Raw genomic sequence first — 15,331 nt, 5'->3', positions numbered from 1 at the left:
TGTTCTTGGATGAAGTTTTTAGTGAGAGAAAGTAGAGAGAGGAAGTAGAGTGCAGCCAAAAGAAAGGAATGAGTGAAGGGGTCACCCTATATATATATATATATATATATATATATATATATATATATATATATATATATATATATATATATATATATATATATATATATATATAGGGATGAGTGTGCGGTTGGGAGATGGGTGTGCGGCCGCACACCCATGTGTGCGGCCGTACACACCTCTCAAGAGGGTGTATGGCCCGGTTTTGTCTCTATACGACTTGTTGACTCATTTCTAATCTCATTCCCGGCTGTACTCAAGCTTAGAACACTTAAACTAACTCTTAAACGGCGTTAAATGGTAACAGAATCAAGTTCAATGTTCATAAAGTTGACCAAGCGTACAGAATAAAAGTTTCAGGTTGTCACAACTTTATAGATCCTTACTCCTAATTCCTTGCATCCTCGCCTGCTTCATTAAGGATCATCTGGAATGCTCTTGCCTTTGGCTTCGCCGGTACGTTTGGCTTTGTAGCTCCTTCCCTCTTTGGGAAGTCTTGCTTGAAGTTTCCTTCTTCACCACACTTAAAGCAAACTTATCTCTTGATCGTGAATTCGTTGGCAAAGTGACCGGTCTTCCCGCATTTGAAGCAGTTCACCTCTTTAGCGCATTTCCCAATGTCTTTCCTTCTATACTTGTCACACCACTTTTCTTCATTGTTATCCCCATACTTCTTGTTGTTGGGGTCAGACTTTGGGAACCTATTTTTCTTTTCGGATCTTGAGGACCCCTCAAACTTCCTCTTCTCCCATACCTCAACTCTTTCCAGACATTTTTCCCTAAGTTGGGTCTCTACATTCTTGGCTGCTCTAACGGCTGTCTTCAAAGTAGTTTCCATTTTTACTGTTGCACCAAAGTCCGCTGGCAATCCATTAGCAAACCTATCTATATTGGAGTGTTCAGTAGGCACCGAGTAAGGGAATAGCTTCATATTCTTGGTGAATGCAGTGGCATACTCATCAACACACATCTTCCCTTTCTTCAGGTTCTGAAACTCGTTGTTTAGGTCTATCAGATCTATCTCTGAGCAGTATTGCATTTTCAACTGCTCCATGAATGCTTCCTAAGACATCCTCAAGGCTTCTCCCCATGGCATTGTATCTGCCATCAACTTCCACCAACTTAAAACTCCGGTCTTTACTTGTCTGACTGCAAAGACAGTTTTCTGCTTGTTGCTGCAATTGCAACTCTCAAATACCATTTCCATCTCGGAGATCCAGTCCATGATCTCTACTGGCTTTAAGCTTCCCGAAAGACTTGGTGGTTTAGCACCGAAGAAGTTCTTATACATACGCCCGTCCCTGTCAATCCCTCTGTCCGGGTCGTTCCCCCTGACCATTCGGGGTTCATCTTGACTCATAGTACAACTGTAATTTCCTTCCTCCGGCTGTTCAATGTTCAGATCAGATTGTGCAATGGGTACAATAGGTTCATCCCTATTATGTTAAAGTAGACGCCTCGTCTCCTCCATCTGACGATCCAACATCATTTGTATCATTTCTTGTACTCCTGCCATTGTGATTGTCTTGGGTGCAGTTGCTACCTCTGGTGCACGCTCAATCACTCGTGACTCCGACTGTAGGTTTCCGTTAGCATTTCCTAATCCGCTGCGAGTTCTCACCATTTCGATCTATACACTCTAGCAGATGTTCAGTGTACAACGACGGGAATTAAGATAGGGAAAGCTTTATTTACGACAGACGTATAAATTTTGTTATCACTCCGAAAAGTTATATGCCGATTCTAATACCGTAATTAAACGTTTAGAAATCTGAACACATAAAATTTCCAGATACGGTCGGGAATAGACCATAGATCCGATCAAACGATAGCATCATAAAGCACAAATCATTTAGCACATAAAAGCAATTTAGGTATCTTCTTTAAAATAAGCTAGTGCTTGTGTCTATTCAGGTATACTTCCTAAATATAACAGACACTCATCTCACAATCATTGCTTAGCATTCTAAGTTTAAGTCTAGTAATCCTCAAATATTCCTAGTTCGGTTAAACTAATGCTCTGATACCAACCGTGACATCCCCGAATTCACGGTTATTTTAAAAGTTTTATTTATGCTTGTTTTAAAATCAGACTATCCTTTTCGAAGAATAATATTGCAGAATTTGTTCCCAGAAACCAAGATAATGATATTATCAAAGCATTTCCAAAGAAATGTACTTTATTAAAATATTGGGATGTCATTGTCAATACAGAAACATAAGCATAACGAAATATTACAAGCCTTACAACAATTAAACTAGTAGCTTAATACTCCTTGAATCTCTCAGCAGAATGTATCTTTTGTATTGCTTCCTGTGATAAAATAAACTAAGTGAGTCAGGTTGGGAAACTTGATGAGTACACAAGGATTTCAATCCCACAATGTTATATTATATATATATATATATATATATATATATATATATATATATGTTTTAGAACTCACAATATATATAATTTCACCTCATATAAGCAATTTTACCCCACCCCGTCGATCCTCACAACGACAAGATCCATACTCTCGGTCTCGGATCTAAAATCAACAGTTTTACGTAATCCATACTATCGGATTAGGTATGTCTAATCCATGCTCCTCGGATCAATGACAAATAACTATGCCCACTCCATACTCTCAGACTAGGGGCGAATGAGTATGTATAATCCATGCTCTCGGATTAATGACAAATTTTAAAGTTCTACCATTTGTGTATATCTCACCCGTACTCATAAGAATATACTACCCGATATTCATCTTAATTAAATTAGGTTTATTCTGTATCCTAAATTATCATATATTATCAGATATGCTCTTAACACGTATTTCAGGCAATATCAAATATTTCACACATAAATATATATTTAATACTTTAATTAATACCTGTATTAAAATCATGTTCATAAAAGGGACTAAGCACTCACTTGTTAAAGTGATGACTCGAAATTCGGGCAGCACTTCACTTTTAACAATCGTCTTTTCCTCCGACGAAACCTAGCATTATTATCGCTAAGTTTTTTTAGTCTAATATTTATTGCGACTAATTATTAGTCTAGATTTATCATTAAATTTAAGTCTACTTTCATGATCTATCAAGTAAGGAACGACCAGGTAGGATCATATCGGAGGTAGGGTCTGGTTGGTATACGAAGTATACTGTTTGGAAATCCCACTTTAAACACCTCACTAAATCACAGCCTAGACATCATCCCCGTAAGTAGATATATCAGTATAGCGATTTGGAATCAAAGATAAAATTTGTTTATAGGGTCATAATAACGATAATGAACTTAAACATAAATTATACTTAAAGTAAGCATAACTCACTTACAAAGGGGTTTAGCGAGGAATCGGGCTCTGGGCGAGCAGAACTTCTGAGCCAAAAGCTCTTCTTCTTTGGGCCTTCTGGCGTTCCGGAACTCACTTCTAACACCTAGGAGGTGCTAGGGAAAAACTTAGAGGGTTTGGGGGTGTTTGGGAGAGAAATGGATGAGATTGATGTGGAGAAATGAGGAAAAACGAGCTCTATTTATAAGCTGGCAGCACTCGTATACGCTGGGCATACGCAAGGGTACGCTGGGCGTACTCCGAGCTACGCTGGGCTTACTCATGCCACATGTCGCGATCAGATGCCAAGCCGTTGGGAAGAAGGTGTGGCCCAGATCTTGCCACGTGTCAGTCGCTGGTTAATCCAAAACATTAATTATCTTCTAAATTCCATAACTTTCGCATACGAGCTCCGCTTTTGACGTTCTTTATATCCACGCGTAGGTAGCGACGTGATCTACAATTTTCGTTTAGACTCTGTCGGTTAATTTTGATTTATTTTTAAAGTTATATTTTAACAGGCTTAGACAGTTAAAGTCCGTTAAAAATTCATAACTTTGTCATCCGACGTCCGTTTTAAACTTTCCTTATATTGTTGTGCTCTTATTAATGAGACCTTCAATTCTTAGTTTGGTTGTGTCGGCTAAAAATTGATCGATCTAATAATTGATTTCCGGGCTGTATACTACTATGCGAAATCTTAGAAATTACATAACTTCTTCAAACGAAGTCAGATTTGGATGTTTTCTATATGCACGCTCTCAGTTTAAGATATAATACGACTTTCATTTAGATCGCTAAGGCTATAAAGTAGTTTATCAGAAATTCAATGTTTACGATACGCGACGCCGTGCCGGTTTAATCGCAAAACTTCGACGGGTCATAACTTCTTCGTTATAAGTCGGATTTCAACGTTCTTTATATGTACGAAATCCTTGTGACATATACTATAACTTTGGTTAAGATTATTTATGCTAAATAATCTTCTATCAAAAAGTCATTTTTGATGCTTATTATCTCTAAATTGACTAGCCCGAATCTGTGGGCGCTAGATAAAACTTATGATAACAACATACCAATAGTTGTATAGTTTCAAAATATTAGATATATCATTAGTATATATGATTTAAAACAACTATATCCTGGTTAATAGAATTTTATGTTGATCCGAACATCCGATCATATAAATATAATATTAACTTGTCTACAATATTTATCATGCATTCTCCCCCGAAAACATTAAAAAAGTAGGGCCGTGAAACTTACCCTAGTAGCGTGATTTGATAGAATCTAACTAGAAATGGTCAGCGGTTCGTGATCGTTAGGCTCAAGACAAGGAACGCCTTCAGTAAACGAGGTAGAGAAAGAAAATTTGGTGTAATGAGAGCATGCAAGGGTCGAACTTGCTATTTATAGGGTGTACAGGGCACTTTCACTTCATGAGCATACATGATCACGTCGTGAAGTATGGTTGTATCACCTCGTAGACTTGCCATATGAGTTTCTAGCTTTGGAAGGTGTCCGGATAACATCTCACGTCGTGAAAATGACATGTTCACGTCGTGAGACCTAAAGATATGACTCCGTAGACTTGCCATCGACATTCTAGACTTGAGGAGTGTTCTGGAGCACTCTCACGTCATGAGAATACATGCTCACGTCGTGAACCAAGGCAGCTAGGGTTTTCACCATGTGTCATGCTCTCAGACTGCTACATCTTTGGAAAATCATATTTTTCACATACGAGCTCCGTTTTTGACGTTCTTTATATCCACACGTAGGTATTTCCGAGTACTACAACTTTCTTTTAGATTCCAATAGCTAATTCTCACTATATTTTATTTTTTTCCTCTTATTATAGAGGCTATAGTGCTAGAATTTATCGTAACTTCTATTTGCGAAGTCAGATTGAGATTTGTTAAAATCTTTTGGAATCGTATGGACGTGTACTTTTGAATTACACCATAATGTATGTATGAAAGTTCATATTTGTATTAGAATTTTCTATGAACTACCAAGTAAGTTTATTACATTAACTGTTTGCCATGATCACATATGACTGTTGTTGACCTATTTTGACTGATGTTACATTCTCCCCTCGTTGAAACAATTTTGTCTCGAAATTTATCTTGTGGACGGGGTATTGTTAAATAGTTGGGGGTTATTTTTGTTTCATCTGATCCTCGCGTTCTCAAGTAAATTCTGGTCCTTGTAAAGAGTTCCATCGAACTTTCACTATGGGAACGACTTTGTCTCAATTGTTTGACCTCTCGATCTATGATTTCAACAGGTTCTTCTACAAAGTTGAGTTTGGTATTCACTTGTATTTCATCGAGAGGTACAACAAGAGTGTCATCAGACAGACACCTCTTGAGATTTGATATGTGAAAAAAATTGTGCACATTGCTTAGCTCTTGAGGTAACTTAAGTTGATATGCGATAGAACCAATCTTGTTAGAATTTCAAAAGGTCCTATATATCGCGGGTTTAGCTTGCCTCGTTTCCCGAATCGAATCATGCCTTTCCAAGGAGAGACCTTCAACATTACTTTATCTCCAACTTGGAATTCTAAAGGCTTACGTCTTACATCAACATAGTTCTTCTGACGATTACATGCGATCTTTAATCCATCCTCAATTTGCATGATCTTTTCAGTTGTCTCATCGATTATTTCTGGTCTGGTACGGAAGGTATCACCTGTATGTTCTCTGGCCAATTGTGTGTCTCCAACTTCTGCCCAACATATTGGGGAACGACATTTTCGTCTATAAAGAGCCTCAAACAGTGCGGCCTTAATGTTGGTGTGATAACTATTGTTGTAAGAAAACTCAATTAATGGTAAATGAGTATCCCATGCATTTCCAAAGTCTATTACGCAGGCTCGGAGCATATCTTACAAAGTTTGGATGGTCCACTCGTACTAACCATCGGTCCGTGGATGGTAAGCTATACTCATATCCAAGCGTGTTCCTAAGGATTTCTGTAGTGATTGCCAAAACCGTGAAGTGAATCTACTATCTCTGTCAGAGATAATAGAAATCAGAACTCCATGTAATTTGACGATTTCTTTAAGATAAGTTTTGGTCAGCTTTTCCATCTTGTCGTTCTCCTTGATTGGTAAGAAGTGGGCGGACGTAGTTAATCTATCGACTACTACCCAAATAGTGTCGAAACCACTAGGAGTTTTGGGTAGTTTGGGGATGAAGTCCATCGATATCTGCTCCCATTTCCACTTGGGTATTTCCGGTTGTTGAAGTAAACCCGAGGGGTTTTGATGTTCTGCCTTTAATTTATAACAAGTTAGGCATTTGCTCACATAAGTGGCAATCTCATCCTTCATGTTTGGCCACCAATACTTTTCTTTTAAATCTAAGTACATTTTGCTAGAGCCTGGATGCACGAAATATCTGGACTTATGAGCTTCTTCCAAGACTAAGCTCCTGACTCCACCTAACTTAGGCATCCAAATTTGGTTCATAAAGTGTCGTGTTCCGTCATCCTTTCATATTACCCACAAAGCTTTGTTGTTGATGTTTTCTTCTTTTAGAGCCTCGAGTTGAGCTTCTCGAATCTGTGCGGTAAAGTTGGAATGGATAGTCATGGTTAATGCTCATAAGGCATCTGCTACTACGTTTGCCTTTCCGGGATGATAACGAATCTCATATTCATAATCATTCAGCAATTCGACCTATCTTCGTTGTCTCATGTTAAGGTCTTTTTGGTCGAAGATGTGTTGGAGACTCATGTGATCGGTAAAGTTGGTACACTTCGTACCATATAAGTAGTGTCTCCATATTTTCAAAGAAAAAACTATAACTCCCAATTCAGGTCATGGGTAGTGTAGTTATTTTCATGTACTTTAAGTTGTCGAGACGCGTAAGCAATAACCTTGCCCCTTTGCATCAACACACACCCTAATCCTTGATGTGCGGCATCACGATATACGATGAAATCGTCTGTCCCATCTGGGAGGGATAAAATTGGTGCACTACATAACATTTTTTTTAGCTTTAGGAAAGCGACTTCTTGTTTATCTTCCCAGTTGAACTTTGTGTCTTTCTGTTTTAGTGTTGTGAGTGGCTTGGCTGTCTTAGAGAAGTTCTCTATAAATCTCTGGTAGTTGCGAGTAAGCCCTAAGAATTGGTGCACTTCTATTGGTGTCTTTGGTGCTTCCTAATTCTTAATTGCTTCAATCTTGGAGGGGTCGACATGGATCCCTTTGTTGCTAACTACATGCCCTAAAAGTTATACTTCTCTATTCCAAAATTCACATTTGGAGAATTTGGTGTACAACTTTTCTTTTCTTAGTAGTTCCGATATTATTTGCAAGTGTTGATCATGTTCTTCCTTGGTTCATGAATATATCAATATATCATCGATAAATACGATCACAAATGTATCCAAGTATGGTTTGCAAACACGATTCATGAGATCCATGAACACTGCTGGGGTGTTGGTCAATCCAAAAGGCATAACTAGGAACTCATAATGACCATACCGAGTCCTAAATGTTGTTTTTGGAACATTGTCTTCTTGTACTCTGAGTTGATGGTATCCTGATATGAGATCTATCTTTGAGTAGTAGCTAGATCCTTGAAGTTTATCGAATAGATCATCAACTATTGGAAGCGGGTAACGATTGTTGATCGTTAATTTTTTCAGCTCTCGATAATCAATACACATTCGAAAGGATCCGTCCTTCTTCTTAACAAACAAGATTAGTGCTTCCCAAGGTAAGAAGCTTGGTCTTATAAAGCCTTTATCAAGAAGTTCCTTTAGTTGGCTAGATAGTTCTTGCATTTCAGATTGAGCCAATCGATAAGGAGATTTCACTACTGGTGCTACTCCTGGAATTAAGTCGATTCGAAATTCGACTTGTCGAACAGGTGGTATTCCAGGTAGATCTTCAGGAAACACATCTGGGTAGTCACATACTTGAGGTATGTCGTTGATTTCTTTTGTTTTGCTTTTCTTATCTACAATGTGAGCGAAGAATGCTCTACATTTGTTATGTAGATATTTCTGAGCCTTGGTGCAAGAAATGACTTTGAGGTTTTTCCCAGACTTATCACCATAGATAATCAGGGCTTCGCCGTTAGGCAAGGGTAGTCGTATGGCTTTTTCATCGCATAGGATTTCAGTGTGGTGTAAAGATAATCAATCCATTCCAATGACGATGTCAAAGCTCCCAATAATCATTGGCATGAGGTTGACGTGAAAAGTATGATTATTTAGAGTTAGAAGGCAATTTTCTAAAATTTCTTGGGTGGTTTCGTTTTGTCTGTTAACCATTTCTACTTCATATGCTTCTTTTAGTTTACTAGACTCATGATTTAAATGTTGCCTAAATGTTGGAGTAATAAAACTCCTATTGGCTCCATAGTCAAAGAGTATTGTAGCATATTAGTTATTTATGAGGAACGTACCAGTTACCACATAAGGGTCCTGGATAGCGTCCCTAGTTCCAATTACGAATGCTCTTCCACAAGCATTGCCTCCCTGGTTCCTCCATTTTGGACATTCCCTCCCAAAGTGTCCAACTTCTCCACACCCGTAACATGTTTTTCCTCCACCAGAGCCTGGACCTGTGTTTGTTCCCTGATTTACTGTTGCAGGTGTCGTGCTTCTGTAGTAATTGATAGTGTGCCCCTTCTTTTTACACTTCGTGCAGACGAAATAGTCACCTGGGTGATGATGGTTGCAGCGATTACACAATGGATGATTTCCTTCATATTGCTTTGGTGGCGTGGTGTTGCTGTTGTTGTAGCGGTATAAACAGTTGCCACTTCTTGTTTCTTTCTGGATGATTGTATTGGGTTTCTTCCATTAAACTTACGCTTGTATACTCCAAATTTGGGAGGCTCGACTTTCACTACCATGAATCCCCCTCGGATCTCTGTGTTGGTTAGACGATAGGCTATGCGTTTTGTACTGTCATAGGTTGTGGATTTTGAAGCGATAACCATCCCGTGGATCTGTGGTGCTAGAACCCAGATGTATCGCTCAATTTTCTTGTATTCAGGGGTTACAAGTGTCGGACACATCACTGCAAGGTCATTGAACCTAGTAGTATTAGCATTTATATCTGAAACCTTCATTGTTAGGTTCCATAGTTCTTGTTCCAGATTTTGCACCTCATCTCTAGGACAATACTCTTCTATTAACATCATCTTCAGATCCTCCCAATTCATGGATTTTGCAACACTGATGCCCATTGTGTTTGCATGGCTATTCCACCATGTTAATGCCGCATTAGAAAAGGTACAAGCTGCAAATTGTACTTTGCAATCATTCAGACATAAGCTTATTTGGAAGACAAATTCTGTCTTTTAGATCCACCTGGTCAAACCAACAACTCCTTAAGTTCCATGAAAGCTCTTTGGTTTACAATTTATGAAGTCTTTATAGGTGTAAGTTCTGGCAGATCCTATATTGTCTTCATTATTATTTCAAATTCCACCTTGATTTCCCCCAGATGCTGTGAAATTAGCTAGAGCTGCAGTGATTCTTTGAGCTATAATTTGTTCAAGTTCTGTTTCCCTTATTGGTGGGTTTATTTCTGGTGGTGGTTGTGGTTGTTGTTCTGGTTGTTGATTAGCATTTATTCTTCTAGGCATTTTGTTAGTTCCTGTTTTAATTAGTGAGGATATTGTGAGTTTTCTGAAGCATTTTGTTAGTCATTAAAATATGAATGCTAATGACTTCAATTAGTCTCCAAAGTATAAAACATAGTAGACAACACAATTTGTCACATGATTATTGAAATATATGCTTCATATTCATCACCAATGGTTACATCAGTTTATTATAGTTTTATATGAGAAAATTTCTAAAAACATCACAAAATTTGCATGGTTTACTACACCCCTGTTAGGAACTTTTCCCCATTACCATACCTAGTCTGATTTTCATCTCCTATCTTACATAACCACCGGTGCTGCTCCATCTACCAGTATCCTATATGACGACCCAATGTGTCAGTGACATGAGTCATTTGTTCCTCAAGTGCTTGATTCCTTTGCTCCAGCTCCCCAGTCTGTTCCTCATTTCTTGAAGTTTGATTGTAGAGCTCCAACTCTGCAATCCTTGAGTCGTGAGTAATTAGGTCGTTATAAGCAAAGTTGACGCGATGATGGACATCCATCACTGCCTCTTGATCTCAGGTTCTTTGTCCTTCTAGCCTTCGTACCCGTCCCGAGAGATAAGTAGCCTTCCCTTCGACAGTTTCATTTTGTTTTCGATTCTCACACTTTTATCTAACAGTTGAGATAAGGTATCAACCTTAGAAGAAGGTGAGGGATGTGGTCGAGATTTTCCAACTTCATACTTGTTAGCAGCTTTTTCTTCTGCTACGCACCTGTCAATCGTTTCTGCTATCCAGACAGGCTCATCTTGGACCCTATGGGTATCCGAAGATGTCCCATTTTGATTCTTCTTAATCCTTATTTGGTTAGGTGTGGACTTACGAGCCGTACGCTTCATTTTGGCTTCTCCTGGGAATCGACGATAAAGGGTATTTATTGGTGGTAGATAAGATGCAACTGATTCTGTCTCTTCCATAGGTTCTCTTTTTTCAGTAGGTTCACTCTCTTCCATTTCTTTAGATAGTTCGTCGTAAGGTAAAGGTGCTCCATCATCGGAGGGTATTGGATTGAAAACAGCTGGAATCCTAGTGTAGTAAGGATCGCCTAAAAAAAGAGGGGATAAAACTTCTTTTTCTTCATCTGTATCTTCTAATATTATCCATTCTCGAGAGTGGGCCATGTCGAATTCATATATCAAATATAATGATCACATATAAGTATTTCATGTTGAATCACCAAGTGTTTAGTCCATCACATATTACTTCCAAATTAAACAGTTTATATGATCCGATCATAATAAAATTTAGTTGCGCACCTACACCTAGTTGTGATAGGATCTACGTACATATAAACTTTAGTTGGAATATTTGATCTACATTCTTGAGTTCAAGAGCATTCCGGGTGTTAGGTGTGTTCTGATCATGGGTCTGAGTCTTCATATATGACTCTATATTTCTTATTTTTTGTATTCATGATTTATTAATTAGTGTTGGTTACTTTAGGTCTATCTGATAAGGCACCGGCCAGTCCGGCCAGTCGGAGGACAAGATCATTTTAGCATATAGCCGTTCTGAAATCCAGTAACCCAAGCGACATGTCTATCCTGTCACCGCTCCCGTAAGTAGTCCTTCAGTAGAATAATTACTAATACTTTTTATTGTAGGTTAATGGATATACTTAAACCTAATAGAGTAAGCCCTAGACTAAGTCTTTCTTTCCTACGAAAGTACTAGTTCACTATAGTCAATAGCTCTGATACCAATCTGTTACACCCCCGACTGGCGGCGAAAACACAAGGCTTTGTAACTTCATTTTTGTATCACAGTTATTAAACATACATTGAACAATACAAAAGCATTCTGTAAACTACATACCTTTATTGATAATATAAAGTTACATTGTTCATGTATTTCTAGTCATTATTACATAGTATCCGAAATATCGCACACGTCCTAACAGACAGACGTTCCATACCAAAAAAAAAGGATAGTAGCATTTGTCAAATAAAATTTTCTCAGCTCGGGTAACATTCCAGCTTATTAAGTTCCTGAAAGCACATGCATTTTGAAAATACGTCAACATAAAGTTGGCGAATCTTCAGGTTTTGACTCTAAGTAAAAATAGTACTTTTTGCAAGTTCAAAAGGTATAAAACATAGTTTGAAAGTGTCATTCTGACTTATACTTGTCTCCAACATATTGTATATATCATAGGTATAATGGTTTACTTATTGAATAAGTGGTTGTGACAACTGGAAAATTTTGGATCAAAGCAAGGTCTAAATTGTAACTGTGTATAAGTGAATCCACAACGTAACTTTGTTGCAATAAAACTTTGAAAGCCAAAAGGGCATCAATTGTATAAGTAAATGATTGTATTGAGCCCTTGAAAGTCAACAAATTAGAGCATAAATCATGGATTAAACCTCACTTTATAGTTTCGGCCTAGGACCCTAAGATCATGGGATTTCGGTTGACACATGGGCTGAAATCACATGTGATTTCGGTTTGCTTTAGGACCGAAATCACCATGTGATTTCGGTCGAGGCATAGGCCGAAATCACCCATGATTTTGGTAGTTTCCTAGTGGGTTTTCGATGGGATAAAGAAAAGAAAGGGGTTGACTTTGTGACTTGATATTTCACCCTTCTCCAATACAAAATAATACCCATCAAATATCTATGCTTTTAAGCAACATATAACAAAGTAAATATCCCATCACCTTTCCCCCTTATCTTTAGCCAAAACCACCCAATAAATCACCCACCAATTCCATTTCTCTTTTCTGTTAACTCCAACTCCACGCCAAAAATCTTCCAAGTTCAAATTCGCCAAGTTTATTCTTAGAGTTTTGGTAAGTTTTTCTTGCTAATCTAGTGTTTTTACCACTTTCATGATAGTTTCATCCTAATTATACACATTATTATGTGTTAAAACTCTTATGATAAGATCATTTCCAAGGAAGTTCATCAACCCTATTCAAGTGTTTAGGCTTGGAGATCTGCACATCATCTCTTCAAACAACCCACAAACCCACTGAAGGTGAGTTCATACCCCCGCATTTTCAAGTTTTTCATGTTTTAGGGGGGGGGGATACAAGTAAAATTTGGTTTATCACACAAATACTTGCATGTTTCATCTTTATGTTAAATATAAGGCATTATTTGCTTGAGATATGGTTATTACTAGCTTTTATACAAACATTTGTGTTAAATCAGTTTTGAAATGCAAAACTAACAAAAACAAAATATAATCTATGGTATAAAATCATAAGAAAAATTATGATTTGCAAAACTACATGGTTTTTGGAAGTTTTTTTTTACCAAAATATAGTTTTTCTAACAAAAAGGGTTACATTCTAGTTATTTCACAATTTTATGGGTTACAACCCAAAAATATGATGTTTTGACCATACATTTTGACACTAGACAAGATAACTACTATGTATTTATATAAATGATTATATAAATAGTCTCAACAAACAAACAAGATAAACTATAATTGGTATAGTTTAGGAGTCACAAACACTACACTATCATTTTAGAAGAAACATATACATATTTAAAAATATAATTAACTATTTCATTTACAAGAAAAACGATTTTTTGTACGCTACACGTAAACTGGTTGATACAGACTTGTGAGACATTTTGCTTCACCGTACCTACCAGAATACACTATTGAATCAAGAAAGTGACCCTCTTAAACTTGTTATCTGAAGTCATCCGAAGTTATCTTTTCTACCGCAATAAACCATCTCTTCAGTCTATAATCTTTTGCTACCGCAATGTCCAGTATAGAAGTAATCCACAATCTTTGAAGAAGTCATCCGCAGTGTCCTCATCCGCAACAAAGACTAGTTTACTTATTTTTATCTTACTTATTTACATTGTATTATCCAGTGAGCATTCATAGTCACTGCGAATCAGATGTTTAGTCTTTGTTTATTCTCTATGTATGTTCTCGAGTCTCTATAAATAGAGTACTCAATTTCATGAATGAACAAACATCTCCATTATCTTAATATCTAAATTTCTCTCTGAATTCCTATGTTCTTATTCTCAAGATCTTACTAAGCTTACTCTCAAATATATTAAGATAAAACTCTCATATCTCCTTCAGAGCAAGTCCTTGTGACTTCATTCACTTTAAGCTGATCACATATACTAACTTGGTTTGATTGCAAACCTTGTTCAGAATCAGCTTAGTGTTTACTTGATATATAACTTGTTGTCATTTACATTTCCTTTACTTTTCGCAATTACATTTCCGCTACTAACAACTCTAACAATCCTAACTTCTTATTATTGTTGAGCTTAATGATCCTTTGAGATTAACTTCATTCCGCAATATATAACTTGTACTAACGTTTGTTCAAGTGTTTCTCAAAAGTTTTTCTCTCAACAATTGGTGTCAGAGCCAAAGTGGTTGCTTTTTAAACAAAGCTCTGATTTTGAAAAGCCTTCTATACCACTAAAGCTCATTTCTTTCTAAAAAAAAAACAAAGGAAAAATGGCACAATCTTTATCACTAAACGTTTCCAACAGTGTTGGTGGTTCTAATCGAGCCCTAATACTTGTGGCAAATGAGTATCATCACTGGTCACAAAGGATGGAGAGATATTTGAAAAGACTTGGACGAGATGCGTGGAGATCAGTAGAAGAAGGACCTCATGTCCTTGTTTTGACTCCAGTTCAAGCCGATGGTGCTCATGCCAGACTAGGAGGAGCTCAAGTTGCAATGAATCGTCCCACTAAAGATGATCTTGATAAGATGGAAAGTGATGTTGTTGCTTTTTATGAAATATCCCGTGGAGTTGCTCCTGACAGCTTCGACATTATCATCAATTGCAAATCAGCCAAAGAAATTTGGGATGTTCTCAAGAACCTGTATGAAGGATCTGAGCAAGCTCAAGATAAGAAGCTCACCACCGCACTCAACGAGTTGTTAAAATTCATTTCAAAAACTCTTTTAAACTATTTTAGACTGCTGTTTATTATGAAAATCATATTCATTTATACATTTATGTATAAGTATACTTTAACGGACTCAGGACTATTATCAAAATCGTATAAGTATGCTCAAGTTGCAATGAATCATCCCACTAAAGATGATCTTGATAAGATGGAAAGTGATGCTGTTGCTTTTTATGAAATATCGTGCAGAGTTGGTCCTGACAACTTCGACATTATCATCAATTGCAAATCAACCAAAGAAATTTGGGATATTCTCAAGAACTTGTATGAAGGATCTGAGCAAGCTCAAGAGTTTTTGTATAGTGACATGTTTGTATACTTCCCAGAAAATCCTATATTTTCTCCTAAAAAGGAAATGTAGTCTTCTACCCAAGACCCGACTGTTTTGT

This window comes from Lactuca virosa, chromosome 7 (genome assembly GCF_052849685.1).
Source record: "Lactuca virosa cultivar CGN04683 chromosome 7, Lactuca_virosa_CGN04683_v6, whole genome shotgun sequence".
Lineage (NCBI taxonomy): Eukaryota > Viridiplantae > Streptophyta > Magnoliopsida > Asterales > Asteraceae > Lactuca > Lactuca virosa.
This window is presented reverse-complemented; position numbering follows the sequence as displayed.